Raw genomic sequence first — 25,852 nt, 5'->3', positions numbered from 1 at the left:
CTCTCTGCAGTTTTCATAAAGAAGCCACGGACCATGCTCACCTTAAATCAGGCTTATATCTGAGCTCTGGTTTCTCTTAAAGGAGGACTGCAATTATTAACTCTTTTTCTTGCTATTTAGTTGTTGCATTTGCAGCACTTTCTAGGCAGATGTTTAACATGGTGGGTTTGTCTATGCTAGGCAGTTGCCCTGAACAATTGCACAAAACAGTTCCAGTTTTTCTGGACCTGCTGCATTTTTTTCTACATTTTACAAACACTTCAGAAAGACAGGGGGGGGAAAAAAAAAAAGGAAAAGCAAAGCAATGACAGCTACTGAAACCCTTAGGCTGCTGGGCAGCTCAAGAAGCTCCTGGCCCATGGCACCTGCCAGAGGACCATATGTCTCTGTATGGTTGTCTCTGTCCACTCTAAACCACTTCACTCAATATCCCCTCTTCCTGAGAGAGCACATACAGCTGCAGCTCCCTTGGTCACCCAGATCAGTGCTTAAGCTGAAGATGATGTCAACCGTTTTGACTCCAAGATGAAACACCCTTATGAAAACTGAAGCTGAGCTGACTCCATTGGTTTCCATTCACAACTGGGGCCACACTGGTGCACATGTGCATGTGCAGACTAGCTCTCTACTAGGCAGAAGGTCTCTGCCCAAACTAGCAGTTGGAAGCAGGGAGGCCAGCACATTGCACAGTGTTTGTGTCTCTCCCTGGCCTTGAACCAGCTCTGCAGCCCACAGCAGTGTCAAAGCACAGAGCATGGGCAGTGAAGGGCTGAGCTCTGCACCCAAGCACCCATGAAGCAAGGGAAAGCCTACAAGGGCAATGTCACCACTGGGAATGGAACCAGCATTAGATGAGTTTCTGATTGTGGCTTTTCCTCTGTGAGCAAAAAGCAGCAATGGTCTTCCTGGCCAAACAGTCTCAAGAGCTCTCCAGCAACATATTGAGAGTTACTATTCCCCAGCTAGCTTACTAGATAGAAATCTTCATCTAAAGTTAGTCATATACTCTCTGGCAGTTAAGAATACTTCTTGGAAGTCTCCATACCCACTTCCAGAGCTCAGTTGAAGAGCCTATATATTTTAAAGGGAAACAAAAAAATAAGAGTATCATTTTTGCTAGTGAAGCTTGAATCTGCAAGATTTCATCACTTGAATGAAAAAAAAAAAAAATGATGTAAAAGAAGGGAACAGAGCAAAAGGGAGATCACCCTTTCCTTCAATTTACCAAATCTGGAGAAAAATGTTCTGTGTAATTGTTCCACAGATATGGCTTTTGGTTCTTGATTTTAGCTTGTACCTTACTATACTTTGTTTCCCCAGCATTATTAAACCACTGCAAAATGGATGTCTGCATATAACAGACATAGACCATGGGTCACTTCAGAGTATTAGTTTATTCTGGCATTTCTTAGCCAAGATCTGATGGAACCATCCCTCAGCAAACTTCTGGCTGGGCATTTTCCTGATTCCTCCATCAAGCATAAATTTTATGTCCATGGTTTAAGAGAGCTCCCAAAGGCTTTAGTTTCTTCAGCAACTATAGCTCTTGTGCCTATTCTTACTAGAAGTCATGCATCTTTTCACTCTATTGTTCTATAAACAAGACCCAAAAGAAGAGTAATTTGTTAGGATTCAGAGATTTAGCACGGTCTGTTCCAGCCCACCACACAGTTCTCTCCCTGGTAACCACATTTTTATAACTCACTCAGAGCTCCCATCCTCTGGAATATCTGCCCAACAAGTCAGTGCAAACCTGGGATTTAGTTCTAGCTCAGCACAGAGCTTCACCTTTCACTACAAGTGAGGACCTGGGAAGTGGAAAAAAGCTGCTAAATACTGTGAGATTCTGACAGAAATGAGAGTTCCTGTTACTCGTGTATTTTGGACCTGTGTATATGTAAATAGTCTGTTAATGTATAGCAACAGATGGCTCTTAACTCAGCAACAGCATAAATACAGCAAGTTTTATTAGATCTGATCTGAGGTGGTTGATAAAGCCATTTGTTTATGAATTTATGTTTCAAATGATCATCCACAGTGCCCAAAGCAATTGTCTGGGTGCTCTTTCATTACAGTTTGTAAACTCCACATAAAAATAGGAGGCCAGCCCATCGTCCTTTGGAGCTTTGCCTGTGCAACAGCAGGGTTCTGGTCGCATCACTAAGTATTCAAAACAAAGCAGAAAGAATCAAAACAGTAGATTTTTTCACAGCTATGAATTTGCAGTTGTGCTCATCCGTACATGAGGATGACAGAGTCTGCACATGGTTTTACTACTGCTCTTCACTTAAGTGAGGGCGAAATGACAAGTAGGCAACTATGGTGATGCACTAGAGACATATACTTTGGAGTAGTCTCACACTGTTACACCCACCTTCCTCTCACCTACATTAAGATCATGTCAAATAAGTCTCAGTTTTATATGTGCAGGCAACCCTAGATGCCCTTACTTTATTTATTTCTCTCACAGAGCAGGATCTTAAATAAGTAGTAGATTTGTAATAGAATATTTTAAAAGAGGTGGAAGAACACAAGCCCTGTGAGGAGAGGCTGAGGGAGCTGGGATTGTTTAGCCTGGAGAAGAGGAGGCTCAGGGGAGACGTTATTGCTCTCTACAACTACCTGAAGGGAAGTTGCAGCCAGGTGGGGGTTGGTCTCTTCTCCCAGGCAACCAGCACCAGAACAAGAGGACACAGTCTCAAACTTCACCAGGGGAAGTTTAGTCTCAAGGTGAGGAGAAAGTTCTTCACAGAGAGAGTTGTTGGCCATTGGAATGGGCTGCCCAGGGAGGTAGTGGAGTCACCATCCCTGGAGGTGTTCAAAAAGGGATTGGACATGGCACTTGAAGCCATGGTTTAGTTGTCATGAGGTGTTGGGTGACAGGTTGGACTTGATGATCTTTGAGGTCTTTTCCAACCTTGTGGATTCTATGATAAGAGCATCAGTGGGTGTCAAGGTTTCTTTTTCATTGCAATCTGAAACTATGTGGAATTGATTTACAATTCTGACCTGTAGAATAGAATAGAATTAACCAGGTTGGAAAAGACCTTCAAGATCACCGAGTCCAATCTATCACCCAACACTATCTAATCAACTAAACCATGGCACCAAGCACCCCATCCAGTCTCTTCCTAAACACCTCCAGTGATGGTGACTCCACCACCTCCCTGGGCAGCCCATTCCAAAAGCAAATCACTCTTTCTATGAAGAACTTCTTCTTAACATCCAGCCTAAACCTCCCCTGGTGTAGCTTGAGACTGTGTCCTCTTGTTCTGGTGCTAGTTGCCTGGGAAAAGAGAGCAACCCCCACCTGTCTACAACCTCCCTTCAGGTAGATGTAGACAGCAATAAGATCTCCTCCAAGCCTCCTCTGTAAATTCATCCCTCATTTATCTCATCACTTGCTGTGTTTGAGAGTCATGCCAGAGCACAGCCTCCTGTGTGGTGGCACACTGGCCCCACACGCACAGTCATTCTTTCCTCTAACAGTTGTCACTACCACACACACTCAGACACTGCCCCAGGGCACAGCATAACTATCTTACTTCTAACAGATGCAGCCAGAGCAGACACAGAGCAACTTGTGAACCCCCCAATACAAACCGATAAAAACAAAACCCACAACAGTGGGTGGAGCAAAAGGATGGAGAACTAGTCTAGACTGCATTGATATTAAGATGTTAATGTATAAGCTTCTCAGAAGACAAAACCTGCACTAAAATACTACTACAGTATGGGCTGACTTGCAGAAAGTGCCTTCCTTCCCTACTGCGTGCAAGTCTTAATCAAAATGCTAGTATGAGTGTATACGTGCAGACAGCAGAGGCACCCAGCTCACAAACACCATTACTGAAGCTACCACATGCTGTTTGCTAGACAGGACTTTGCATGTGCTGAAGACAGTTGTGCAAACAAATGAGGGCATCAAGTCACTGCAGCTGGAGGGGACACAGTCACAGCAGCCTCAGACTGAGGAGTTCAGCTCTTTAGTTTTGCTGGCGTCTCAAGCAGGTTTGGCAACACTGCTCTCCTTCCTCTGTCCATGGCATTGTGGGTGCCTGAGCAGCCCAGCAAAGCTCCTTCCCAGACTTTGTGCAAGAGTACTCCAAGCTACCAGCCTGCTCACTATTTGTTAGTCTAGCATGACTCAAAATTTAAAATAAATAAATAAAAACTCAGGGACCACAGTACTCCAAAAGCTCCTTTGGCCCTTTCCTTTCAGTGGCCATCGAGAGGAATGTCAGCCAAGGGTACTGGTCATCCCATCACCTTTCAAATAGTTTCTACTTCAAAAGTATGTCCTTAATCCTGTTTTAAAGTTTTCTTTCATCTAAAATTCAATGTAATGAAGACATGCAGAAAGAAAAGAGAAACATGCACTTTCCAATGTAGGAAGGAACCAAAGCAAGACATCCTCATTTTCCTCTGCAGAGATTGTAGCATTTCTATGTGATCAGCTGATGGAGGAAACTCTGTTCAAGCAAATTCACCTCTTTCTTTACATATCTCTCAGTATCTGCTTAAAATTTGCTCATTCCAAGCACACAGGATAGACTGCTTGGTTGATAAATCATATATACTTAAATTTTGGTCAAAGTATAGAGTGGTGCTCCCTAACTTGATATTTTCAAAGAAGTTTTCTTTTGGAATATCTTCACATTAAAGGAGAAAAACAAAACAAGAAAACAAAGTAATCCCTCTTGCTAGGACATTCCAAGTGTCCTAACCTTAGTGTTGTAAATAAACTCTGGTTCTTCACACACTTTTAAGATCAAGCCACAGCTTCATCCTTTCCAACCTGATTTATTCTATTCTATTCTATTTATCTGCTGCCCTACCCTTAGTCCACTTCTCTGAAGACTATACTTCAGAGCTGAGGACACATCACAGAGCCATCTCTCTACCATTTCATCCTTGCAGCTTTCATAAGCAACACCAGAACTACTGTGTGCACAACTCCATGCCCTGCTCCTTCAGTGCTCTGTCCTTGGTGCAGTGACATTGACAGCTGTATTTCAGATGCCAATGGGGATGGATGTCCTCTTACAGCAAGACAAATTGGAAGTGGCATGCAGAGGATGATTGACACCACATGTAAGTTCTTATTCTGTCAAAGCTTTACAATGTTGTTAGTTGTCAAACCCAACCACCCTGCCATTGCTTTGCCACAATCCTACATGATGCCCAATGTCTACCAGGCTTTTCATCTGCTCTCAACAGTGTTCACAAATTCCTTTCTCAGGGTTGTACATATATCTTCCACATAGCCTAAAGTCATGCAGTCTTGTGAAAGCACATTTGCTTTGTTCAGGATGATGCAAAAATATTTTTGCTTGCTAGATTTGTAAGAGAGGAAGTTCTCTTAAATTGTGAGAATAGTGTGGCCAGCAGGAACAGGGAAATCATTCTGTCCCTGTACTCAGCACTGGTTAGGCCACACCTGGAGTACTGTGTCCAGTTCTGGGCCCCCCAGTTTAAGGAGTATGTTGAGCTGCTGGAATGTGTCCAGAGGAGGGCAACAAAGCTGGTGAGGGGTTTGGAGCACAAGCCCTATGAGGAAAGGCTGAGAGAGCTGGGATTGCTTAGCCTGGAAAAGAGGAGGCTTAGAGACAACCTTACTGCTGTCTACAACTACCTGAAGGGAGGTTGTAGACAGGCAGGGGTTGCTCTCTTCTCCCAGGCAACCAGCACAAGAGGACACAGTCTCAAGCTGCACCAGGGGAGGTTTAGGCTGGATGTTAGGAAGAAGGTCTTCACAGAAAGAGTGATTTGCCCTTGGAATGTGCTGTCCAGGGAGGTGGTGGAGTCATCGTCACTGGAGGTGTTTAGGAAGAGGCTGGATGGGGTGCTTGGTGCCATGGTTTAGTTGATTAGATAGTAGGTGATAGATTGGACTCAATGATCTCAAAGGTCTTGTCCAACTTGGTTAATCCTATTCTATTATATATTAATCTAGGGCAAAACCCGCTCATGCACTACCAAACTCTGCATTCAACAGGCAAGACCAAGGGAGAGGATTTAAAGAATAGTAAAAAATAAATTCAGATTTGGAATTCTCTCTTTGCAATGTTCAGCGAATCCATCTCAAAGTTTAGCCAATATAGGAACTGTGTCTTGGTACCCACACAGCCCAGTTTTGGTGACACACAGGAGGATGCCTCACAGTACGTACACAATCACTTCTCCACTACTGGAAAGAAAGATGAAATATTAAAGCAAACTTCTTTTTCTTTTAAATAAAAATAAATTCGGAAAAAGGAATTTAAAAAAATTAAATCCCTCTCATCAGTTAATGAAAGTTTTACTTCTCCCCTGAAGCAGAAAAATTTACATCCTTCCACAAACCTAAATGTTTTATTAGAAGGAGGTTCCCTCTCTCTTTTTGGTTACTTTTTAATGTAACAAATTAACAAATTTGAACACTTAGATTATTCAAAGGAGCATTGCAGAGATAAGGATTAAAGCATACTTGCAATCCTCTGGCTTTCAGGAAAAGTGTTATTTATGATCTTACAAGGTTTGTTTCATGTGCATTGGCTCCTGCCTCACAGCTGAATACAACACACTTGTGAACCCACTAAGGCAAATCCAAAGGCTGTTTCCAACAGGAAATATCTCAAAGCCAGAAACAGACAGGTACCCAAATCATTGATGATCTGGCTACAATTTAGTGTGCTAAGTTAGATTGCCATAAAATGATACAACACAAAAACTAACAAAGGCAGAAATAACACCTGTACTGATCAATGAACACTTCCCTGCTCATTCATTTTTGTGCCATGTTGTCAGAATACTCTTTCAACAGTTTCATGCAAGAGACTTAAAATAGTCAGAGAGTTATCTCGCTCAATCAAAACACTGAATGTGTTTCTTAACTCACATCTAAGAATCTGTTCAGGCACTAAAATGCAGAACAAAAGACAACAACAAAACCAACTTCATAGCCTTACTAGAAAAATCAGTATGCCAAGTAGAGTAGTAAAAGAACAAAGGTAGTTCAATAGAGATCTGGTTCCTTCCTTGGACTACCTGTATGTTTACAGTTTCCATCATGCCCATTGTGCTGGGATGCACCTCCCTGTCCTCACTGCAGGTTCCTTTTCAAGGGTTTGATAGGTGTTGAGTTTCTCAGTGTTTTTCCAGCCATTGCTTTGTACTGCAGAGCAAACCTTTCTTCAGGGAAGGGAGAAAGATCTTTCTCTACCAAAATAAATGAAAGAGGGTAGACCTTAAAGCTGTGCACTTGACAGCTCAGTGCTTTTTCTTCCATATTACAATTTCAAAAGCTGCTCCACACCGTATTTGAACCCATGGTAACCCAACCAATTTCACATTTGTTTAGTTATGAGTTTTAAATAAAAGGAACTCAAGATAAAATAAGTCCAATAGGACCACTGCTCCCTCTCTTCTGTGTTATTTTCTGTTAGTTACAAAGATACCCTAGCTTTCCATCAAAGTACTTTCTTTTTGTCAAAAGAAAGAGTTGAATTTTAGCTTCAAGAAAAATCAGTCACCACTAGACTTCTGTAACCCTTTTATTCACTCCCAGACTTCATAGGAAGCTGCAAATACTATGGATCTCAACTAGGAAAAAGGGAAGCCAAATATCAAGGCAATGTAACTGTCAGACCTCAATTCCAGCTCCCTGCAAAGGTCAGTGAAGGGATTCAGAGTCAAGGGGAGTCAGCTGAATCCTTAACTTGTCCCCAGGTCTGCAAAATTGGAAACAGTGTGTTTCATACTCCAACTGCCCTTTGCTCATGGTTTTTCCTGTAAAATACAGTTTGAATTGGGGTAGAAGAGGTAGAAAAGAGCCTCAGAGGGACAATCAATAATAGAGATTGTATTGAGTTTTCTGTGCTGGAATCAAAATGCATATCTAGCAGGCTATTACTCAGAGGTGACTCTCTCTTGTATGACAACATTAAGTGAACCATGCCCGTTCCATGCTTGCTGCGCAGTAAATGTTATGTAAACACCACAGATGTCTTCATGTGTGGATTAGGAGAAGGATTGCACAAGTTTAAGGTGCTGTGTTGCTTAGTTTGGGAGAACTCGACATCATGGAGGGCAAGCTGCACGTGGTAGTGCCTTGCCAGATCTGTTAAACTGTGAGTAATAGAGTGATATCGTGGGGTTGCAGCATTTATCCACACCCCATTCACCACTGCACCCATCTAGCTTCTAGTGTGGCAGCAAAGAAAAACAAACACGCCTGGGACATCACAGTATGCAGGCTGAAGGAGCATGCTCTGCCTGATGGGGCAATTCCTGAAGAATCAGAGAGTACTTAGCAGATATTTCAAACTTGAGTAGAAATTTCTGCCTTTGAAGAAATCAATCAGTTGAGACACCTTAGCAGACAAACCAGCTCAGGTGAGTGTGAACAGTTCAAACTGTCCACATTTCTCTCTGCAGAAAGGCCAGGCTGGACTGCTGCTGGGTCCAGTTAGTTCCCCTGCCTCTCCATCCAGTACCATTCACAGGGTACAGACAAAGCTGGGGGTTTCCTTTTGCTGGGTCACCGAAACACTGTGTTGTAAAGGTTCACGTATACTTCTCCTGTTTTTTAATTATACTAATTCTTTTAAGAGGGATCAGAACAGAAATAAAATGAATGCAGAAGTCTTATCACTAGCAAAAAGATTTCATCAGAAAAACACGTACAAGTCAGGGCAGGAACTACACCTTGCTTTGTGTTTGGAACGCAGCTTTTGCCTTCTCGGTGTTACCACAGAGCAAATACTTAGTTATTCAGTAAAAGAGGAAAAAGAGTGACGTTCTGTGGTTGCATAATCGGGACTCTAAAAGCTTGGAGATGCTTGAATTCACACATTTTTTAATTTTAATAAGCCTGAGTGAAAGAATTCAGCTCACCACAACTTAAATGCTGAAAGAGTCCAGCACAGAGCCACAAAAATGATTAAGGGAGTGGAACATCTTCCTTATGAAGAGAGGGACTGAGGGAGCTGGGGCTCTTTAACTTGGAAGAGACTAAGGGGTGACCTCATTAATGTTTATAACTATGTAAAGGTAAATATGCCAAGAGTATGGAGTCAGGCTCTGCTCAGCGATGCCTAATGACACAACAAGGCACAATGTGTGGAAGCTGAGGTATAGGAAGTTCCACATAAACATGAGGAAAAATTTATTCACTGTGAGGGTAACAGAACACTGGAACAGGTTGTGCAGGAGGGTTGTGGAGTTTCCCTCTCTGGAGATGGATGTGTTCCTGTGTGATCTGGTATAGGTGATCCTGCTCTGGCAAGGGGGGTTGGACTGGATGATCTTTCGAGGTCACTTCCAGCCCCTAACATTCTGAGATTCTGTGATTTTGTCCCATTGGGATCTCACTGCTGAGCACACATGGCAGGCAGCACTTGTGGAAACATTCCTGGGATGCTTCAAGCCTTATTTACCACCTGTCATCAAAAAAACCCCCCAAAATATTGGCAAAACAGACTTCAACAAATTTATCTGTACCACAGCTCAACAAGACAAACTTCTTTTTGGGTCTTTGGGGGTTTTTGTTTTTCTGGGGTCCTTGAGTATTTTGTTTTGTGGGTTTGTTGGGGTTTTTTCCCTATATACCCAGAATACCAAGAAACCAGTTAAAATCCTCAGGGATTTGCTACTTCTGGATTTTCTGCTGGAAACAGCCAAAATCTAATTTACTTAAAAGTGCATTCAGTATTTTTATGGCCTGTAATATATCCAAGGAGTAATTCCCCAGACTTCACCCAGAGCTATGGATACACAATAATTTCCCATTGAGAAGTCAGGATCTCAAATGGGGCAGTCAGAAACATGTATTTCTGGGGTTAAAAAGAAAAAACTGAAGGGCAGACACTTGGTATAGGAAATCCATTCCAATAGTTCAACCTGCCAATATTACAAGCCATGAAATTTTTGGCCAGGAGTTGTTTCCAAACCTCCACACAGTGTCATCCAAAACAGCAGATTAACTGGGCCGAGAATTATGATGTCTTACAAACTTGTCTTCCTAAGAGACAAACCAGGTAGCACAAATTTATCTATTAATAAAAGTTGTGATTTATCACTTGCACGAATCTGACACTAAAGATTGTGGAACTTTACCAGTAATATTTCATACTACATCCATTTGGCAGGCTCTAGTGGGTGATGACTAGGCTGGGCATGAAAGTCATCAAAATTAAACCTAATATTAAATAGTATCAATTATTTGGTACCACCATCCTAGCTAAAAATTGCAAAGGCATCAACAACAGCTGTGCAGCCTTCTCCGCAGGACTTCTCTGTACCTGAAGAGATGACTGAGTTTACCCATTTCAGGATCAGATTAGGTTGTACTGGTCAATGACACAACCCTTAGGACTTCTTCACCCCATGTGGCTGCAAGATTATGAACACTGAAGAACAATATCCAGATGATTTCCATGATACCCAGAACCATGCAAAACATAACCAAAGTTTTCATCTAGCTGCTTCAGCAGTGATAGCAGACAACAGGATTCAAAGTTTTATTTTTCATGACCTATAATTGTACTGTTCCTAAGATCTTCAGCTGCAGCAGCTCCTCTAGGCTAACAGGACCTGCATTTCTAGTGAGAACATACTCTCTCAAATTCTTCTGATTGAGAACTGAATACCAGTCACACATACATCTGTATGTGGCCCACATCAGCTTTAAGGACTTATATTATTCCTGTAGGTGTTATACACATGATGCATTAAAATACCTCTGTATGAGGATGGTGGAGACGAAGAAGGAGAAAGGGCAAGAGGAAGAGCTATTCCCATCAACAGCTCCATTCAGTGACCTCACAGCAGCAGCTAGTTAAGAGAGTGATTCCCCAGGAACACAATTTTAGCACTTAACCTAGATACCTAAAGGACCAGACATGAATAGCCCCAACTGCAAGCAAAATGCCCCAGGTTACCCAGCTTGTGTGGGGCAGGGCAGGAAACCAAAGCCCAATTTCCTCACACTCCCAATTAGCATCCTCCTTGCTGGATGAGCCTTCCCTCACCAAACTGTTTGAAGCGAATGCTTTTACTTGCTGAGTAGGGGTGGATTTCAAGAACCACATTCACTGCAGTGTTTTCTTCCCTCCTCCCCCACCCAGTGAGCAATGCTGCCCTGAATTAAAGCAAAACTTTGCTGCAGTGTTTGAGCAGAAAAATAATCTTCTTCTTCAGCAGGGGTCAGGAGAGATGTTAAGAGTTCTCTCTTTGTTTTCTAATGACACTTCTTTTTTTCTTGGTCTTTTCTTCATCACCCAAGAGGTGATGAACACTTAGAGATTCCAGTTACTGCAGTGTAGGTAGAATCAGGCTCCCTCTTCCCAAGACCTGGCCAATTCTCTTTGCTCCCACTAGCAATTACCTTTGATATTTTTTTCCTGTCTGTGCATTTTCCCCTGGATCCTGACAGGTGAGCTACAGGAAATAACACCTGCAAGGAAGGAAAATCCCAAATAGCTCATTCTCATATGCCAGCCCAGGATCTTTCCTTTCTTGGCCTGATGGATAGCTTCAGGTTAAATTTCCAGTCAAACACAACAGAATAAAACTCAGCTTCCCCCCCCACCCCCCATGCTGTCCTCCCTTTGTGGGAATTTTAACAATTTGCTGGTAAATCCAACTCTAAAGAGTTGTCATGATGACTAACCACTAACAGACATGTAGTCGCAGCTGCTCAGATACTTATTTCTTGTCTAAACCCAACTCCGAATATCTTAAGCACCTTAATAGAAGTAGAATAATAAATACAGTCCAAATATAGGCAGCAATCCAACACAACCATCACAGCTCTCTCTTAAAACCCCCATCTTTCAACAGAGCTCACTGCAATAGCTCTTACTATTGTATAAGAAGAATGTAACAGAAAAGCAGACTAGGAGAGACTGGAAGAGTTGCCATATTTGCTGCTTTCACCTAGTTCATTATTTTTTTAAAGCTGAGCACATTCAGGTTTGTGGCAGATTCTTTCCCCGTACAAAGAAACAACCTCCTCCTGCTCTAACAGACTAACCAGAGATAAATCAAACATTTATGAGTCTGCTGAACAGGATGGGGGACAGGAAACTTTACTGATGATCTGGGCTGAGGTTTTCATCTCACTTTGGAGAGAAGAATCCCAACCCTGGCTGCATTACTCCTGTCAGGACATACTGTCCAAGGTGAAACAGAGCCTAGCCAATGTGCTCCCTGTGAGCAAAAGGCCTTGGAGCCAAGTACTCGCCCATGTAACATCCAGTATGGGCACCTGGGCTTCCTATTCCCAAGGAATAGGTTTAATTGGCAAAGTGACTGCTTCACTAATGACAACCCCAAGCACCAAAAATAAATCTTGGTTATGCATTCTAAGGATCCCATAAATTGCCCACAGGGAAGTGAAAACAAAGAGGGTATAATTTTTAAGCTACATTTTGGGGGTTCTTTAGGCTTTTTCTGCATACTTAGGTTTTTGGGTTTTTTTCTTCCACTACAAAAAAATATATAAACTCTCTTAAAGTTTTGAATTCAAAAGAACCACATCATTACAACTTTACCAAGATGAAAATCTGCAAACATCAATCTCCTAGTAAAAATCAAACAAGCTGACAGGCTATTGATTTTATCTCATATGGCACCAAGTTTATTTTGCTTAGGTGGAGTTTTCAAAGAGTGAACTCAACAGAAAGTAAATCATTTTATCTCAATAGCCACATACAGGCAGCAATTCGAGTGCTGTATTGCTGCTTTGGTTTTTCCCCTCACAAGGGTATGGATTATCAAGATGCAAAGCAGCACTTTGTTAACACTCACAAAGTTTGTGGGGAAAACAAAGGCTTTTAAGTACCAGTAAACAGAGAGAGAGAGATCTAGCAAAATGTATCAGTTCTGACTTCTGAAGGAAGTTAGGTATGAACAACAAAAAACAAACATTAAACCAAACCAACAAAAAAATGGCACACAAAAAAAGAAGGCCCCACACCAAACAGAAAAAAGGGTCTTCTAGAGTCTGCCAACTCTTCAGTTGGCTTTGATAGACAAAACCTTTCATTCTTGACCTGGCCTCTGCCAGAAAGACTGGCTCTTTTCTCTCAGACACACAGTGAAGGTAAATCCTGCTGTTGCAGTTCATCAAATAAGTTTCTGTCTCATCTAACCTATAATTGAGGTTGTAACAGATGGCTTTGCATTTTGCAAGACCAAAGTTTGTGCAACAGCAGCAGCCTTATTTAAAGGGAAAGGTTTGTCAGAGCACCTAGGAGTTTGTGGAAGATGAAAAAAGATTTCTCACTTTGAAAGAAGACTCAATACAGCATTTAAAAGCTCATGTCTTCTCCATTCTTGTTAGTGCTTTTAGTGGAAATAATAAAACATCCACACATGGCTGGTGATTAAGGACTTCCATCTTCTACAGTAATACTGTCAACATCTCTCCAATGCCACAGGCTTTATCGTACTGAGATCAGGTGGAAGATCAGGTAAAAGGGCTGTACAAGCACTCAGGGCGAGTGCTGCTCTGCTACTCTCAACATTTAACTGGCAGAAGCAGTGTTTTGTGAGTGATGCTCCTGGCTTCTCATGCAGATTTTTCTGTGAAGGACCTCAAAAGCGTGAGCAGACTACTTGGAGGCAAGACAACACAAGGGCTTAGCAAAAGGGCCTGCAGCAACGCTCACTCTGGTACAAAACCCATCTTTGGGTCACAGAGCTCCTTCAAACCAATGACAACCTGTGCTTTCCAGAAGGATCTCAGCTGTCAGTAGGCACAAGACCAACTGTACTGGGATCACACCCAATGATTTGTCTGGGGACAGCTTCCTGAACCAGTTACTTGCCAAGGTTTTGTTTGTTTGGTAACAGGGATGGGGAAGAGTCCCTTATGGCCCTAAGAGAGGTTATTTCAGTGCTGCACCTGGGCACGTCTCAGAGCAGCTCTTCTGTATCACTCACCCAGAGCGTTTCTCCCTGTTTTACATAGCTCCCTCCTCTTAAGCCTGTTAAGTGAGTCCAGCCCCCCAGGCAGAAGGGTGGTACCTTCCAACTTTCTGGCTTGCCATGGTCTGTTTATCAGATCTAATGAAGACATTTATGGGTTGATGGTCTGACAGATGCTCAATTTTCTGACTGGATGAGGAAGTCAAACTGTTATATAAGAAGCCAATAAGTACCATTCATTCCTAAAGCAATAAAACACTGCCATATTTCCAAGTTAATTGGCACTACTGAGCCAGTTTTCTGGGGGTGTATTTAATCAAATTTAATCTTTAGTTAGGGGCTCCTGTAGTACCCTGCACTATAGTACCTGAGGATCTAGAACAGTAATGACTGCTGTTACAAGGCACTGTTTTCTGTATCCAGGGTCAAAACTTTCTTGGAGACATATACACCTTTCACCATTTGCATACATGGTGGGGATTAACACAGAGCTTTGCCAACAAGTTAAAGTTCAGAAGGTTGTTCCTCTCCTTTACCTAGAACACTTTGGCATTCTTAAAAATTCTGAGAATATTGAAGATTTCCCTACAAAACAAAAGACCAAAACAACCAATCATCATTCCCAGCACTAGCTGCCCTAGATGTTTACTAAAGGCACAACTTTGCCATCCACCACACATTAAATTCAAGAGTGTTTTGTGCTAAAGCAGTGAGGCTTGATGGGGCACGTTTTATGGGTTCATTACAGTGTGCCTCTGGAGTATGGCAAGGCATGAGACTAAAGGCTACATCCCATTGGCTGCCTGAGTCATTTATTAATGGCCCTATTAAACACTCCCTCGAGCTTTCGATTGCAGTTATCCAGCTCTCCTTTAAATTAATTTTTTTTTTTTCCTTTTGACTTATGCTCCCACAGCTGAAGAGTATCCTTAGGGAGTCATAGCAAGACACTCAGGTCTGGTATCGGAAAAGCTTTAAGCCTGCTACCTTGGCGTGGAAGTGTCACAACTCCACTGTGGGGCTGGAAGCCTCCTGCCGTCTGCTCTTTTGCCTCCAACCCCAGTGTGCACCAGCCACAAGAGGGGGACAGAGGCTCACCCTGCCTTATGTAAATATAGCATGTGGGTGAGGCAAGGGATAGCTGAGGCTACCCTGCTCCTTCCAGAGCACCAAAATCTCTCCCTTCAAAGACAAAGGAGCCTCCTTTTCTTTTGCTGAGCATCAGCATTCACACTCCCATGAACAGCAGGACTAAAGTGCTATTATTAATTGCTTTATGTGAGGGTATGGGAAATCCAGATGCATGAACCAGTGATGCTGCGAGATACACAGACAACAAGCCATACAAACTCCATCATGTTGACTGTCAAGGGCTACCACCATCCCCTCCAGAAGATTTCCATCCTCTCTGCCACTGGATTAATTGCATTCAACAGACAAGAACTAATAGCAGTACTGAGCTTTGTGCTACCTCAGGAGATAAACCACCACTAGTCGGAAGTGACAGAGTAAAGGGAAAACTCATATCCCCATAATCACTCCCCTGTCATTTACCCTGTTGCTGCTGTATTAGGAAACGTCAAGCTGCATCTTTAAGAGTGGACCTGTCTCTGCAGCAAAAGCACAGAAAGCTGGCAGTTGAGAAAGCAGAAGGGATGACAATTTTTGGCAGCAGTTTCAGCTGTCTTGTTGGGTTTTTCAGATTAATCAGCCCCTTTAGAACACTGAACAGATCATGAGGACAATCCCTCAATCCAAGATCTTTTGCAGTGGGGGGAAAAAGGAAAAAAAAAGTCATAAACTGGGACAGCAGCATAACAGAGGCAGCTTTCTGAAAGGGACTCAGTCTTGGCTCTGAGAAAAGTCCTTATCAAGACAGTGTCTAAAGCCAATGGCATGTCTGCACCGTCATCTCTCTGCATCTGCTCACACATGGTGTGGGTTTTTTCAATGTGATTTTTCATGAAGTCATGAACAGAAAAGAAGATTCTCTTCATGCCCCCTAATCCCATCATTTCAAGCTTTGTTAAATACAACTTGTTTCTGTCAGATGCCAAAAATACTGGCTATTTTCTTTCAAGGAAACCTCTCCCTTTCTCAATATCTTATACTAATGTGCATATGCTCAACACATTTTTGTTTTTCTTTTGAATATTCAGTTTTAGAGACAAATAATCAAGAACCTTCTGTTATCTTAAAAAAAAAAAACAGCCAGCAAAAGTGAATTTCCAGAATCTTATTTTTGCCCTCATGAATTCTGAATTCAAGATAACTACATGCTTAACCTCCCTTCACAAGAGAGCTAACAAAATCCAGTTGGTGTTAGGAGTTACCTTCCCCCTTCATATTTTTACTTCTTCAGCACTGCTACTGCTGTTTAAACAGATTTCAGCTTTCTTCTCTCCTCCAAAGGCATCTGCACTCCGAATAAAGAGCAGGCATTGGCCTTAGTCCTTCTGTTGTTCAAGTAGTCCTTTGCACATGGAGCAGTATCTACCAAAGTCAGCGGATGTTAAGGGCTGTCTGCTCTAATCCATATGCAAAACAAGGTCTACATTTTATGGATAAAACAAAAAAAATAGCATCTTAAATTAATCACTTAAGCTATAAGATCATGGAACCAATATTGTCTTATTGCCTGGCAGGAAGAAAATTGTGTCATGTAAGAGGAGAGTTTGAGTTTATTGTATCAGTTTAACCACTTAATAACCTGGTTTAGCTCTTTATAGCACTTCTTAGCACTGGCCCACAGTATTTGAAATTTAGGCAAATATATATATAATAAGCCACTTTGCCAAGGAGTTTCACCCTTCCTCCATTACACAACAAACTAATAATTAGCTGTTATGCAAGTTTCTGCTCACCATGAAGGATGCCCTGATTTCGGTTTGCCTAAGACAATGAGCATACAGCCGCCAAAACCAAAATGATATTAATACATTGTGCTCCTCACTAAAAGGCTAAGCTCCTCGTATTGATCACCATTGCCTTCAACAAGGGTTTTGTACTGCCTGTGAAGCTTTTGCACACCCAAAGGTAATACTTTGCTTTGCCCCTGCATCCCTCTGTGGCTTTCAGTTCCACCTCACACCAACCGAGGGCTGTAACCTTCAGAGCAGAGACAGGCAGGTCTGAGTCATGACAACTCCAGCAGCCCTGCCTGCACCCTGGCCCACATGGCTGCTCATGACTTTACAGGAACAAGGGCACTCAGCCTAGTCCCCAGCCATTCTTGAACCATGCTATCATGCCACCTCTAGAGCTGATTACCCCCCAGAAATTACTCCCTTAGCACCGCTGTATATTCAGGGTCTTTCACTGGAACAAGGGGTTTATTCCCGGTAGGAATGAGCACAACTGACTTAAGGGCCAGCCCAGAGAACCAGAACTAGCAAACTGCCTTATGCTGTCAGGCTCACACAATGTGACTATAACTTCATGTCTCCAATCAGTTCCATCCAAATGTGTCCTCAGGTGAGCAACCCAGTCCCAGCACACTAGCTCACCAGCAGCAGGCTAAGCCACAGAGATACTATTCCTATACTAGCACAATTCTGCCATCTCTGTCAAATCAGCATGAGCTTGGCCTGCACGCAGCTAGCCCGTTGTGGTTGTGGCTTAGCTCCTGCTTTTTGCTGATGATCTTATTCAAGATGTCCAGCCACCCACCTGCAATCTCTGATGAGCTGTGGCCATCACTAGGGAGCCAAGGTGGGTGAAATAGGACATGCCAGGTTAAAAATAAAAAACAAACAACCAAACAACACATTACTGGGAAGATGTTCTTATCACAAGCAGTTCTTACAGCAATAGCCCTGAGAAATCCCATCAGAGAAGAAGAGATGACTCAGTCTCCTACAGACACTTTACACATCCAGACATTCTTGCATATGAGAATCTACTGCATATAAAAAAAATGACCTCTGACTTTTTGTGCCTCTCCTCTGTGCTGTCATAAACAAGAATATCATTTCAAGAGATGCTGTCAACTTATATTTAGCCCAGTTTTCTATTTTGTTTAAAAATAAAAGTCTCCTCTCCAGCGCGAGACGAACAGGATTCAGAAAACAATTCCTTAAAACAAAGCAAAAAAAAAAAATTGTGTTGTTGCCTTTCAAACCCTTACCCTGTAGCACTGAAAACTTGGAATTGTCCACAAATGAATACGAGACTGACATGATATTTATTATCCAAGCTTAAAATAGCACAGAACAAACAGAATACAAATCGTGGCAAGTAAAAATTAATTTAAAAAATTCAGTTTAATCATCTACCCGTTTAGAGGCAATATGTGGTTTATATTGGCAGTGGCCTTTTAATCTTCCAAATCATATAATTAAGCAAACTTAATTAGTAAAAGCAGTGTTTGAATATTAGAGCTGTGAAAATATCTCAGGGAAAGAAAAAAAAAATGGCAAGTATTGGCTTGAACTTTATTTTTAAGCCTCGGTTCTGTGTCTGCATGCACTTCTATTAATATAAATAAAAGGCAGGAATAAAGAAATGGCAGAAGCAGTCAGGAAATTGTGAAGAAAGAGTATTCTCAAAAACCAAAATTGCAACTGCCTGCACAAGAGCCCAAGGCACGGCCCAGCAATGAGAAACAGCAGCGCAGCGTGTCCCGTTTCTCCATGAAATCTCCTCACCGCAGCCAGGCCAGCAAGGTAAATGGATGATTCCTTGAGTGAGCACAGGCCTCCCCTCTTCTCTCTTCCCACCATCCATCACAAAAAAAACCCATGCAAACTACTCAGCCATGGAAAGAAATAAAGTAAAATGAAGACAGCTGCCTGATGAAGGAAAGTTGCACGCATGTCTGTTTGGAGAGAGCCCTAACTTGTTTCATACACCCAAAGGAGAGCACATGCACACACACACAAAAGGCTTCTGGCAATTTTCAATTTTAGAAACCCAAGTTAACTTCAGACCTGTATTTGAGTTAAAAGGCACCAACGCACCATCAAGTCTCTTCTCACAAGATGCAAGTCTTCAGAGCAAAGACTTTTATCTCCAGCCCAGCCCAGCCAGCTTTTAAAAGTACAAAACCTATTAAACCTATTTCCTTTCACAGCCGGGTAGTCAAGGAGAATCTATACAACGGGGAAACTCCAAAGACTTTCTGCGTGCAAATGATACCAGGTACTGAAATAATGACATCCACAGGCAACATTCACACTACCCTTGCAGCTTCAGACAGAAAAGGAAAACAAAACAAAGCAAAAATCATATTGCTGTTATGTGACAAAATATTCTGATCTGTAAAATCCTATTTCTGTCCCTCAGAAAGCCAAAAGTCTGGGTCACTTACAACTGGGCCACTCTAATATTGCAGAAAAGTTAGTTTGCAGCAAACCATGTTAAACAGAGGGCTTGACTACATTTAAAACTGCTTTTGCAATATTTGCTCAAGAGAGCTTTTGTTGTTGCTGTTCTGCTTTGGGACATGCACAGTATTTTTCTAAAGAGATGATTTATCATTGCCTTCAAAAAAGAAAGGATTTTCCAAATTATTCTTAAATTGATTTGATTGCTTTGTTTCTGGGGGACAATTCAGTTATTTCAATTTGCTTTATAGACAATTTCCAGTATAGGAATGAAGTTACCCAAAGCAGATCCAAATTTTGCCCAATAAACCCCAGGAAATTCAAGTGTTTCAAGTCTCTTTTCTGTCCTTCAAGCCATGTCCTACTTAATTTACACAGGCTCTCAAGATCCCTGTGTTATCTAGGGCTTCACCCTGCCTCTATCCCGAACTTTGGAAGGAAATCAGCAGCAACTGCAGTAAAATGGGATGTAGTGGGCAATGTGTCTTTTAGAAAAAAAAGACAGAAGAGCCCTGGTTTTTGTTCTTGTGAAACAAAAGGACAGGTCATTCCAGAGACAGACGTCTTCTGCTGTAAGTCATATCACTGGGTTATTAATTGTGGCAAAAAATTAAGAGTGACTGCTAGGTAGCATTGGATGTCTTTTGAGTGCAAGTCATGTGGCATTTTGAGGTCTCCAACAAGAGAGAGATGTCAGTGCATTGGTGGTTAAACTAGCACAGAGAAGCCTCTGCCCCTCACTCAGCCCCCATATCCCTTCACAGCATGGGCACGTGTCAGGGTTTTCCCATATATCTTAAAACCCTCCTGCATAAGGAGCTCATGGACAGCAGTTATTCTGTATGTCAAATAAGCTCTCTTTCTTTTCTCCTTCACTTTTCTCAAGAGTGTGGTGGTGCTTGACATATTAAAGGTTTTAATCTCTTATAATTGGAAAAGGTTTTCAAAGAAAACAGAAGTGTACAAATAGCACCTCACCATCTTGAGTGTGTATAAACCCAAGCAGATGTTACCAAGTTAATCCATGTAAGCCACTCCATTCTGCAGTCAGAAAGCAGGGCAAAGTTGTTTGCTTCTCAGACAGACCCTGCTCTGTCTACACAGACATCTGTGCTAAAAGTGTATCCTGGTCATTGAACCTTTTTCTCTTTTTACAAGTGCATCACCTTTTACAAAACAAATGGAATAAAAAATATCTAGGTATATTTAGTCTTTCCACAGATGCAGAATGCCCCCCTATTAGCTGAATATGAACATCAGACATATGCACAAATCTAGTAAGATTTGGTTGTGGATTTACTCTCTCAGGTGCAAAACTATCAGCGTGCCAGGGAACACCACAGAAAGGAGAAACAAAGATCTGGTCCTTACTCATACCTGCCAGAGGACTCGAGGAAAGAGGCTGACCAACTAAGAAAATTAACATTTGTTTTTGGCAGGGATCTATGCAAAGCAACAGGGTTTTAATTTAGGACTCTTTTCATCAAAATGATAACAGCTGTCATCTACTGTGTGCGTGCAGTAATTACTGAATCTCCTATATGGAAAATGAATACCTGATGTTTAATTGACACAATAATATCTCAATCTGCAGTCCCAGAGACAGCCAGTGACATTCCCACGGAAGAACTGGCACACCCCCCACCTCTAAATTCCTGCAATTTTACAGCCAGTTCCCCCCAAAACCTCAATAGTTTGTGTTCCTTCCAATAAAAAGCAAGATAATACTTATGACCTTAAAGTTTCAAGATCCAGCCTGATTTATCCCATTATTCCACAAACTACTTGAAATAAATCAATTTTTGTTGTGTCCTGTCTCACCTAAAACTTTAACTTACTATTCCTAATCTTATCTGCCACACACAGAGATATTTTTTGGTACCATTTGCCATTACCACACCAGCACAAGAAAATAAACAGGAAGCCACAGACTCAAGATTCGGATATCTTTCTGCTTTGTTTTATACCAAAACGTTTGTGCATGTTTAGCAAGCAAATTTTTACTGATCTGAAAACAGAGCTGGGTTATAGAACTACTTTGTCCAAAAGTTGAGGAAAGAATATATATTTTTTTTCTCTTAAAAAAAAAAACCAAATCATTTCTCATCCTATTTCTTAATAGAAACTGAATTGGATTTTGAAAGCTAAGCAGCCTGATGAAAGAACGCAATGCTTTTGCTTACTAATAGAACAGTCTAGCTAGTGTCATTGTGGGAATGAAACTAATTAAAAAAAGGTATTTCCATCAAAACACATGTAATTGCACAGCAGAGATCAGTTTAAAAGTATCTGTTTCCTGATCATTAAAACAAGTGAATTAAAATTACATGTTTTGCAAAACTGCTTGTACCAGCCTGGGCTGTGTTATGAGGCAGGGGGCCAAGGGCTGTGTGCTTCCAACCACTGAAAAGTACCAGTAATTCCTGTATAACATCACACCTTGGAGAGCTAAATGGTTTCAGTGGATTGTGTTGTTTTTTTTCCATCAGTTGAAGAGGATGTGGAAAATAACTTTGGATTAGATAAATCACTTGGAAACCTATTTCAATCAATCATTTCCCCTTTCCTAGCCATGCCCTGAAGATGTTTTGCCTACAACAGGTTTGCATTCAAATGAGTAGGCACAGTATTGCTTTTGCATACACCACCGTGCAGCAGCATGCTTCAGTTTGACAAGAGGTGCCTACTACTCCAAGCTGCTTTCCTCCTGAAAACCTCGTGTAGCTGTTTCCAATTTTAAAGTTTGATTAATTGTCAAAATAGAAGCAGGGAGGTGGGACCCTAAATGATCTTGTTTTGATAAAATCAAATAGGTTTCATGTCAGGCAGCAGATAAATAAGACATGTCTAACTTAGCCAAATATTTTAAAGGCAAGTGCTTAAATCCTATAATTCCAATGCTTTCTCAGACAGCTCTTCACTGTCTTGATTAACATACAACTTAGGTTTTCAGAAAAGCAAAGGAACTGGGGCATTCATACCCTTCAGAAATCAAATGCAGTCTGGATGTACAGAAATAGCCAGAAGTCATCCCAAGGGAGATGTTTGAAACAGAGATGACCAGAAACAGTTTTTCTGTTTGTGAAATAAAGTCAAGTTTGAGTGACAGTGAGTGAGAGACAAACAATGTGATTCTTTTCTGTATCAGCATAATTCAAGATTTCATTTCATTCTTCTCTCTGTTAAATGGGTTATGTTTCATCAATGGGTGGTTTTCTGGAGAAGTTGACAAGGAACTGCAAAATAATTTCTTGAGTATATTTCATTTAAAAGGAAGATACTTCTGTAGAAGAAGAGCTTGCAATCTGCAACATCGAAATTAAACTGACAGGCTTACTTGGAAGAAGGAGTGATTTTGCAGTAAGTGAAGTTACAACCTCTTAAAATTACTTATTCTAACTCATGGTGCAAGAGTGCTTACAGCAGTTATTAAATATATAGAGACATAAAATCAAAAGAACAGAGCTGGAAGGGATCTCAAGCACTCTTGCAACTATTCCCCTTCTCAGTACAGACTGATTTTAGTCCAAGTTTTTCCTCAGATGAAACTCACCATCTATTACAAATATTATTTTATTGCTAAAAATATTTGTCTGATCTCTAGCTTTGTATTCTTGAAGTTGCTTCTTGTGGGTGAATGGGTAGAGAGAACAAATTCATTCCTTCTTTTTGAAAGCATGTAACACCTTCCTGGTCTCACGTGCAAGCAAACCAATCCCAAGTTCAGGGTTTTTGTAGATTAGTTTTCCCAAATTTCTTATCTTCTTTCCTTCCTCTCTAGACACTCTTTATCTGGTCCCTATCTTTACCAAAAGCCAGCACCTAAACCTAGAGAGAGCTTTCCTACTAATGCTTTACCAGTACCAAGAAGAATAGAAGAGTATCTCTGGTCTTTTCTGCATAGTTTAGTCCATTGATAATGTTTAACTTTTTATTTTGGAAACAGCATAGTGTCAATTCACTTTCAGCAGGTGCAGGTACAGACACAGCCACTGCATCCATTTTTCAAGACACAGAGAGGCTTTCCTGCTGTGATACTCTAAGATTTGTACTGCAGAGCGCCTTGTCTCCAAAAAAAATTAGCTAAAACCATGAATGGATGATGAATATCTTTAATAATAAACACAAGACTGTGCATTTGGATGGTTTCCACGTGTTCAGTAGAGATGTAGTTAAGGGTGTTTGCTTTAAATGTAGCACATAATTAGTATTTTGTTCCTTCTTTCCTGCTAGTTCCTCACTTTTAACTTGAGTGAAACACATGGTTAGAGTGTTAAGTCATCAGTTACTGCTAGTTGATTTAAATTTGCACTTGGGTCTCAGAACAAACAGTGATATATGTGGAATATGATTTTCATGATTAATTTTCAATGTGACGAACAATGTCTTTGCTATTACAAAATAGTGATTTAAGCAACTAAAGTAATTTTAGATCGCCATTCATGTGCAAATTTCCCTTTGAAAGCACACCTTAAATACCAGCCATCCTTCAGTTTGGAGACTCAAGGAGCTATTTCATCAGCAAATGGTTTTGTTAGGAGCACCACTGAATAACTGCAGAGCCTTCATGACGCTGCAATATTCGTGTCTTGGCACGCAATTTACTGTCACATCTACACTGTCTTTGGGATGGACATCAACAGCAGAACATTTGTCCTTTCTACCACTATGGTCAACATTGTCAATTCTTTCTTGTTCATTCAAGATGTAAAATTAAGAAGACAGATGGTAAAGAGTCCAGAGTGGATAGAACACATTTATCGGCTGCATGAGGATTTATATGCTCCACTTACTGACTACTTTGAAACCCAAGATGAATAGTGCCCTGTGTACTGCTGCACTGTCCATGCTCTGCATCAACAAAGCCTAGAGTTAACTTTAAACAAGGGGAAAAAAAAAATTACTTAAGAGGCCACAAACGTTAACATCAAGCAACAAGTGCTTTAATCATAGTTGCTCCCTCAGTTCTCCAAAACAGGAATTTTCACCAGTGCAGATTCCTGAAGTTTAAAAAAATGACACAGCCCTGCTTTGACACCTGTCCTCCCACACTACCAATCACAGCACAGCACACAAGGGACATTCCCATGTCCTGTTGCCAAATCCACCGCTGCCAACTTATCTACAAGCAAAAATATTTCCAAATAAAACACAGCATGTGACAGGTTGGTTCATTTGCTTAGGAAATGTCAATTTTCCCATTTGACATATAGCTGAGGAATGATCCCGCTTGCAAAGCAAAGGCAATTGCTCAACTGAGCAGGCACTGTGGCAATTTTTGCATAATTAGCAGAATACATTTAGTCTTAACCTTCTTCTGATGAATTCAGTCACACCTGTTTATGCGAAATCAATTAAGAGACCTTAATCTTCTTAGACAGTTTCCAGCACTCCGTCCGCAGGTTCAGGCCTGTTTCTTGTGTTGCGAAGTTTAAATTATATTAAAAAAGAAACAATTATCCTATAAACATGAAGACTGAAATTATGCCTTAATAATTAAAGTCAGTTACACTTCTAGTCTGCAGCCTTTTGGTGGCCAGACACATATCAAACAGCGCTGTCCATTTGGACTCTAGCGAGCCAAAGGCTGAGCGGAATAACCCCAAAGCAAGGTCAGCGGGAACATGTTCTATGTGCCCGCCCCGTGAAGGCATGAGCCAGAGCGCACATTCCTGTGCCTGGATCTGCCGAGGACTTGTGGAGTGATGTAAGGGTAAAGTCTGGTAATAGGATCATCCAAGGAAAGGGAGCCCAGCCTGCCTCCCCACAGCATCTGAAATTCCCCTTCTTAAAGAAGAATTTTGAGGAAAGGACTTAATTTCACCTTACTTCAAGGCTCTAAAATAGATACTGGCAGCAAATAAGATAAATCATAGTTCAGTAGTGCCTGTATTTCTTCACTGTGAACAGACCCTCAACAGGAAGCTCAGGCTGTTGAAAATTCCTGTTTTGGAGAACTGAGCAACTATGATTAAAACGCTTGTTGCTTGATGTTAATGTTTGTTTTATGTGACCTCTTAAGTAATTTTTTTTCTCTTGTTTAAAGTTAACTCTAGGCTTTGTTGATGCAGAGCATGGACAATGCAGCAGTACACAGGGCACTGTTCATCTACTAGTCATCTACAGCTTGATGAGACAAATCCCACCATTGGTAGGGTTGTACAAACACCACCAACATCTACTTAAGGAATAAGATGTACAAATTCTGCTCACCTGTGAAGTCAGAAGCTAAAAGTGAAGCTGAAAAAAAGGATAGTGTTACTAGTCTTACTGGGCATAGTTTGTGGTTTATAGCATGAAGAATCCTGGCAGTGGTTTACACCAAAAGAGAATTAAAATCTCACATCTGTGTTTGTTTCTTGGATCTACTATGCTGGCAAATGAGTCATGCTGAGAAATATCAAATCACTCTTCATAATATATCTAATTTTATAGTAAGTGTTACATTAGTGTCCAGAAGTAGTTTAGACTGAAGTATCATCTTAGGACAGTCACAAAACTATCTAGTGAGACATACACGAAAGTACCTGGAGTATCTTGAAAGATTTTGGAGCTAAACCTCTGTTTAACCTACAGAGCTGCATGAGACTGAGTTGAGGTGAAATAAAACCCAT

The sequence above is a fragment of the Dryobates pubescens genome, chromosome 26, assembly GCF_014839835.1.
Source record: "Dryobates pubescens isolate bDryPub1 chromosome 26, bDryPub1.pri, whole genome shotgun sequence".
Lineage (NCBI taxonomy): Eukaryota > Metazoa > Chordata > Aves > Piciformes > Picidae > Dryobates > Dryobates pubescens.
Note: the sequence above shows the minus strand (reverse complement) of the source record.